This window comes from Bos taurus, chromosome 19, assembly GCF_002263795.3.
Source record: "Bos taurus isolate L1 Dominette 01449 registration number 42190680 breed Hereford chromosome 19, ARS-UCD2.0, whole genome shotgun sequence".
Classification (NCBI taxonomy): domain Eukaryota; kingdom Metazoa; phylum Chordata; class Mammalia; order Artiodactyla; family Bovidae; genus Bos; species Bos taurus.
The window spans coordinates 26,082,165-26,090,573 of record NC_037346.1 but is presented as its reverse complement, the minus strand read 5'-3'; positions in this window follow the sequence as shown (position 1 = coordinate 26,090,573).

Below are 8,409 nucleotides of genomic sequence, written 5' to 3'. Positions count from 1 at the left end.
CGTGTGCTCAATAGTTGTGGCACATGGGCTAAGTTGCTCTGTGGCATGTAGGCAATTAGTTCCTCCACTGGGAATCCAACCCTCAGAGTCTTAACCACTGGACCACCAGGGAAGTCCTGCTGACACCCTTCTGCTGTGTCCTTACTTGATGGAAAGGGCTTGGAATCTCTCAGAGCTATTTTATTAGGAATTAATCTCACTCATGAGGCTTCCACTTTGTGACTGAAGCACCTCCCAAAGGTCCCACTTCCTAATACCATCACATCAATCATGAGGATTGCAGCATGACTTTTGCAGGGACATAAATATTCAGACCATAGTGATATCTAAATGGTCATCTGAGTTAAATTCACCCATTTGAGTCCATATTAGTTCGCTAATTCCTAAAATGTTGACTTTCACTCTTGCCATCTCCTGTTTAATCACTTTCAATTTGCCTTTGTTAGGTAGGTAGAATAGGGAAAAGGAATCCAAAATGGCGGTGGCTAAAAGACAAGGAAGGTCCGAGGACCAGAGTGAAGACTTCAGGCGGAACAAACAGAACAAACAGCACTCCTGGCTAAGCCCAATTTGCATAGGGCAGGCCCAGGTAGAGGGAAAAAACATATAAAAGGAGGAGCCAAAGCGCTTTCTCTCAGACTCTCTCTCCCGCGTGCATGCGTGCGCGCTCTCTCTCTTTCTCTCTCTTTTTCTCCCTCCCCACGCACTCTTCCACTCTCTTCTCTTCGAGTCTTGGATTCTCCTGCTATCTTATAAATAAAATAGAGCTGTAACACTGATTTGCCTAAGAGCTGTAGCACGGTTTGTCCAAGACCTGAGAGCTGTGATGCGCCGAGGGCTTTAATGTCCGTTGCTCCAAATCTTTGTTGTGACGAGACAAAGAACCGAGGAACATACACTCGCATGACACCTTGATTCATGGACCTAACATTCTAGGTTCCTATGCAATATTGCTCTTTACAGCATTGGACATTGCTTCCATCACCAGTCACATCCACAACTGGGTGTTGTTTTTGCTTTGGCTCCATCTCTTCCTTCTTTCTGGAGTTATTTCTCCATTGATCTCCAGTAGCATACTGGGTGCCGGGAGCCAGCGTGAGGAACTCCGCCCAAGGCAAAGGTCATGAGGAAGGAGGCTGGGCATACGCAAAGGCGGGATCAAGCCTCAGGAGTCCCCCTGGAAATTCTCAAGCATCTACCCCCAAAACCAGAGTCTGCCTACTTTACTGCTTTGTGCTCTCACCTACACCTCTGACTTTACAGGGGGCTGTCCCCCACCACCATCTGTCTCCTGAATAGGTTCTTCTGGCCACATGTGATTGTTCAGAGCCTCCCAACCATGAGAGGCATGAGATGTTCTAAACTGTCTAAATACAGATTCCTTTGAACAGTTAAAAGATTGATTAGAAATTGTATTGGTGAAGGGTTTTTCACTTGTTGGGCCAATGTTTGCTGCTAAGTTTCCATATCCCTTACCTGCTGTGTCCCTGGCAGTGTTTTGATTAATATAATTGATGTAAGTAGTAGCTTTAATGTTTGTAACCTTGGACCCTTGAGTTAATTCTTTTTCTTGTTATAGCCCACCACACCTTTGCCCTATAGGAATGCAACTTTATCTAAGGCTTTTGGAGGGTGGCGCCTGACTAATCACCTTTAGAGAAAAATAAGTTTTCCGAAGAAAGGGTCTTAAAATGTTAACAGGCCTCCGGGCCAGAAGATGATGTAAATCACCTAAACTTTTGCATATGATAAGTTTGCAAGAAGAAAGCCTGGCTTACTGCTGACTCTACCCCTTCCCCCATTATCCCCCATGCACAACTTAAGGTATAAAAACTACTTTGGAAAATAAAGTGCGGGCTTTGTTCACCGAAACTTGGTCTCCCCATGTCGTTCTTTCTCTCACCTTCTGGCTGAATTTCCATCTGGGGCGGGGAGGCTCGTCAAGCCTACTAATTTTTCCTGGGCTTCTGAGATCTGACCTGGGAGGCCTTAGTGTCTCCTCTCCTTCGGGAGAACGGGAGGACACCTGCGGCCTATGTAGGTGATGCAAATTCCTTATTTTGGAATGTTATTAGCTTTCCACGTAAACCAAGTTATTCAGCCTCTTTTCTCCGCTAAATTTTCCTCATTGAGCTATCCTTATTTAACCACTCTTTATATCCTTAATTAACGTTTAATTAAGCAATTGTTTCCTGATTCTGGCCGACGCTGTCCCCGCTTCGAATTCTCTGGATCCACGGGGGCTGGACCCCGGCAATTGGGCACCTACCAACCTGGGGAGTTAATCTTTCAGTGTCCTATCTTTTTGCCTTTTCATATGTTCATGGGGTTCTCAAGGCAAGAATTTTGAAGTGGTTTGCCGTTCCCTTCTTCAGTGGACCACATTTTGTCAGAACTCTCCACCATGACCTGTCCATCTTGGGTGGCTCTACACGGCATGGCTCATAGTTTCATTGAGTTAGACAAGGCTGTGGTCCATGTGATTAGATTGGTTAGCCATCATAGTCAACAACAGAGTCCGAAATGCAGTACTTGGATGCAGTCTCAAAAACGACAGAATGATCTCTGTTCAGTTCCAAGGCAAAGCATTCAATATCAAGGTAATCCAAGTCTATGCCCCGACCAGTAATGCTGAAGAAGCTGAAGTTGAACGGTTCTATGAAGACCTACAAGACCTTCTAGAATTAACACCCCAAAAAGATGTCCTTTTCATTACAGGGAACTGGAATGCAAAAGTAGGAAGTCAAGAAACATCTGGAGTAACTGGCAAATTTGGCCTTGGAGTATGGAATAAAGCAGGGCGAAGTCTAATAGAGTTCTGCCAAGAGAATGCACTGGTCATAGCAAACACGCTCTTCTAAAAACACAAGAGAAAACTCTATACTTGGACATCACCAGATGGTCAACACTGAAATCAGATTGATTATATTCTTTGCAGCCAAAGATGGAGAAGCTCTATTCAGTCAGCAGAAACAAGACCGGGAGCTGACTGTGGCTCAGATTATGAACTCCTTGTTGCCAAATTCAGACTTAAATTGAAGAAAGTAGGGAAAACCACTAAACCATTCAGGTATGACCTAAATCAAATCCCTAACGATTATACAGTGGAAGTGAAAAATAGATTTAAGGGACTAGATCTGATAGACAGAGTGCCTGATGAACTATGGATGGAGGTTCGTGACATTGTACAGGAGACAGGGAGCAAGACCATCCCCATGGAAAAGAAATGCAAAAAAGCAAAATGGCTGTCTGAGGAAGCCTTACAAATAGCTGTGAAAAGAAGAGAAGCAAAAAGCAAAGGAGGAAAGGAAAGATATACCCATTTGAGTGCAGAGTTCCAAAGAATAGCAAGGAGAGATAAGAAAGCCTTCCTCAGTGATCAATGCAAAGAAATAGAGGAAAACAACAGAATGGGAAAGACTAGGGATCTCTTCAAGAAAATTAGAGATACCAAGGGAACAACTGAATGCAAAGATGGGCTCAATAAAGGACAGGAATGGTATGGACCTAACAGAAGCAGAAGATATTAAGAAGAGGTGGCAAGAATACACAGAAGAACTGTACAAAAAAGATCTTCATGACCCAGATAATCATGATGGTGTGATCACTGACCTAGAGCCAGACATCCTGGAATGCAAAGTCAATTGGGCCTTAGGAAGCATCACTATGAACAAAGATAGTGGAGGTAATGGAATTCCAGTTATTTCAAATCCTGAAAGATGATGCTGTGAAAGTGCTGCACTCAATATGCCAGCAAATTTGGAAAACTCAGCAGTGGCCACAGGACTGGAAAAGGTCAGTTTTCATACCAATCCCTAAGAAAGGCAATGCCAAAGAATGCTCAAACTACCGCACAATTGCACTCATCTCACACACTAGCAAAGTAATGCTCAAAATTCTCCAAGCCAGGCTTCAATAATACATGAACCGTGAACTTTCAGATGTTCCCACTGGTTTTAGAAAAGGCAGAGGAACCAGAGATCAAATTGCCCACATCTACTGGATCATCAAAAAAGCAAGAGAATTCCAGAAAAACATCTATTTCTGCTTTATTGACTATGCCAAAGCCTTTGACTGTGTGGATCACAATCAACTGTGGAAAATTCTTAAAGAGATGGGAATACCAGAGCACCTGACCTGCCTCTTGAGAAATCTGTATGCTAGTCAGGAAGCAACAGTTAGAACTGGACGTGGAACAACAGACTAGTTCCAAATAGGAATAGGAGTACGTCAAGGCTGTATATTGTCACCCTGCTTTTTAACTTCTATGCAGAGTACATCATGCAAAACACTGGGCTGGATGAAGCACAAGCTGGAATCAAGATTGCCGGGAGAAATATCAATAACCTCAGATATGCAGATGACATCACCCTTATGGCAGAAAGTGAGGAAGAACTAAAGAGCCTCTTGATGAAAGTGAAAGAGGAGAGTGGAAAAGTTGGCTTAAAGCTCAACATTCAGAAAACAAAGATTATGGCATCCAGTCCCATCACTTCATGGCAAATAGATGGAGAAACAGTGGAAACAGTGTCAGACTTTATTTTTTTGGGCTCCAAAATCACTGCAGATGGTGATCGCAGCCATGAAATAAATAGACACTTACTCCTTGGAAGGATAGTTATGATGAACCTAGACAGCATATTAAAAAGCACAGACATTATTTTGCCAACAAAGGTCCTTCTAGTCAAGGCTATGGTTTTTCCAGGATCATGTATGGATGTGGAGTTGGAGTGTAAAGAAAGCTGAACACTGAAGAATTGATGCTTTTGAACTGTGGTGTTGGAGAAGACTCTTGAGAGTCCCTTAGACTGCAAGGAGATCCAACCAGTCAATCCTAAAGGAAATCAGTCCTGAATGTTCATTGGAAGGACTGATGCTGAAGCTGAAACTCCAATACTTTGGCCACCTGATGCGAAGAGCTGACTCATTTGAAAAGACCCTGATGCTGGGAAAGATTGAGGGCAGGAGGAGAAGGGGATGACAAAGGATGAGATGGTTGGATGGCATCACCAACTCAATGGACATGAGTTTGCGTAAACTCTGGGGGTTGGTGATGGACAGGGAGGCCTGGCGTGCTGCAGTCCATGGGGTTGCAAAGAGTTGGACTCCACTGAGTGACTGAACTGAACTGCTACTGCTAAGTTGCTTCAGTCATGTCCGACTCTGTGCGACCCCATGGACGGCAGCCCACCAGGCTTCCCCGTCCCTGGGATTCTCCAGGCATGAACACTGCAGGGGGTTGCCATTTCCTTCTCCAATGCATGAAAGTGAAAAGTGAAAGTGAAGTCGCTCAGTCGTGTCCGACTCTAGCGACCTCATGGATTGCAGCCTACCAGGCTCCTCTGTCCATGGGATTGTCTAGGCAAAAGTACTGGAGTGGGGTGCCATTGGGCTGAGTGATATCTAAATGTTAAGTCTCAAATTGTGGACTTAGAGTATAAAAAAGACCTCAGTCCTTTTTCTCTGCTGTGCTTTCCAAAGTAACCTAAGGGAGGAGACAGGCTGCACATGGTTACAAGAGTACCTGGCAGGTGATATCAACAAGTGAAATAACCTCCTAATAGAGCACAGATCCTGTCTATAGAAACAGCCACTAGTCATCTCTAGGCTGTAGCTGCCATGCAGGCCTGGTTTTTCCAGATCTTCCAGTTTTTTCAAGAAAAGCCCCAAATGAAGGTTTCCATGTGAAATCTGTGAATTTAATATTGGCTCAAATTGAAAGAAAAGAAAACATGATGCAGGTGAAAGTCTAAGGTAATTCATTCATAATCTTTAGCCTAATGACCCAGCTGTTCTACAGCCTCAGAGCTAAGTGCAACCGAGTTGGAAAATAAAATCCTCTATTGGCATTAAGTGGTGTTACATGCATCACCCCCTCCGCCAGTCCCTCAGATTAGTAGTCTGAAATAGGCTCTCTCTCTGAAAGTAGGTGGCTTTCACATACAGATGGTTATAAGCTAATAGCCTTCAAGGAGTATCTGGGCTCTTCTTCCAAAAGGTGAATTGTCAGACACGTCATTCTTAACTGCTCTGCAATGGTCCATACCAGCAGAGCATGTCCATGGCCACACCAGCTGGTAGTCATTGTTGGCTGGCTTGTCAGACCATCAAACTCTGTCCTTGATCATGTTCAGTTGTGCTCCATCCCACTTTGACATAGTCACAAGCCACAGCAAATAGGTACAAGCTTGCATACACATACATTAATCCCTCTATAATTAAAAATACCAGATAATAGTTTGCTGATCAATAAAGTATTTATTCAGCACCCATGTGCCAAGCATTGTGCTAGGCACTGTGGTAGATACAAAAATGTAAGACTTGGTCCCTGCTCTTAAGGAGCTTACATTCTCAGGAAGGAGACAAGACTAATACACATGTACCAGCTAAGAACAATATAAGACAGTTTGGTCTAAGAGTATGTTGTACAGCCTTGAAGGGTCGTAAGAATTCAGAGAAGATAAGACAATGAAATGGGCCCTGCAGTCAAGGTTTGCAGAGGAGCCAGGAATTGGGCCAGGCCTTGAAGGACTGAAGAAAATTAAACTGAGGTCCCTGTTAGTTGGAGTTGAGGTTCAGAGGAAGACAAAAACTATGCATTTGCTATGGGGGCTTACCAAGAAGTTACTGTGGATTTCTGAGCAGAGAAGCAACTTGATTATACAGAGTGCAACAAATTTTATGCAAACTTGTGAAACAGTAAGTAGTTAGGAGTAGACAGACTACAGAACACTGACAACAATGGCAATGTCATGACTAGCAACGTGGATGGCACTTACCTGTTAAAGGAAAACAGTCACAACATAAAATGCAGGCTACTGAGGATAGATGACAATTCTAGGAGGTCCTTTACCCAACAGTAACACCAACATTTCCTCACTTTCAAAGGCCCTAGAGACAGAGTGAGGGCTTCGTTACCAAGACCTAGGACTCGGGTGCTCTCTGCTTAGAGACTAAACAAGAGGCATGAAAGATACTGGACACACGAGGGACACACAGGGAAAAGAACAAGTGGAAGGGAGAAACGAAGAGAAATCCACAGTGGAAAAGACACAGCAAAATGTGTGAAGTGTATCTCCTATGGAGATGCAATTTGCATGTCCATGCTTTTTTTTTTTTTAATGAACGTATACTGTATTTCTACAACAAAAAAGCTATGCCTTAGTCAGGTGAACCTTTCAGTATTACTGGTGGAATCCAGGAATCCTTTAAATTCTATGTATGTCAGGTAAATTAGTCACGCAATTCCATGTATCTAATCTCACTTTTTGGTTGACTTAAGAAAAAGACCTGTGTTCTAGAAGAACCTAACTCCAAAGTTAACTAAAGGAGAACAAATTTAACTAGAGAAATCTATTTCTAGCCCTCAAACAAAAACCCAACCTTCTAATTAAATTCAAGCTTTCTTGAACAGACAAAACTTAAGACTCCCATAAGGACTATATACTCTAAGATTGGCATTTAAAGATTTTTTTTTAAGTCACTTAGGGGAAAAAAAAGCAGTCCCATTAACCCACATTCCATAAAATTGCAACAACCATATTCAGTTACTGACTAGCAGCATGTACTTATATTAGGTTCCACTACTCGTGTATTCCATTCAAAGGTAAGAAAAATACTTTTCACTTCACAAATGATCTGAAAATTCCCATTTAAGATATTTTATGTTTAACCTAAACCTCATGTCCATCTTTCTAAGAGAACTCTCACACTCTAGAAAACAACCACTTAACCAAGCTGGAACTATGGGGGAAATGTTTCCAGACCTACATGCTGTTTATTAAAACAATTTGAATTAATCTCTTTTCTGGGGTATTCATTCTATCCCTCTGAGTTCTCTGAATTACTTACACAGTCTGATAACAAACTTGTTGAGCCCCCAGGAAGTGAACATCTGGGGTAAGTACTTACTGAACCACTGCTGACTTCTGTGAACCTGTCCTGTTTCTACCTGGTTAGGAAGGTAAACCAGGTACATGGCTCTGAAGGCTTCTTGGCTTTTCATGAAGCAAGTGATAAATATTCACAAGCCAAAGACCCAGGAGCTATGTATCCTTGTATTCACTTATCTGGCTCCAGAATCAATATTCTAACTCGTTTCCAACTTTAAATGTTGTTTTCCAAAATGGTGGCTGTGACTTGCCTTTCCCTGGATATTTCCAAATGGAGTAATAGAGTAAATAAATGAGACGCATCAAGCCTACCTGACTCTCCCACAGCAGAATTCCAAGATCTAGATCACCTAGATCCATCCTATCCTTCCGCCTCCACCCCTTGCCCCACATTGTCTGATACCTTGAAGTATCATAAAACCCAAATGGAGAACAAACTATCTGGGCAACAGAAACAAATCCTCTTCCCACTGGAGTTGGCATTCTGGGTTAGTAAGAGGTGTGCACAGCCATGGCG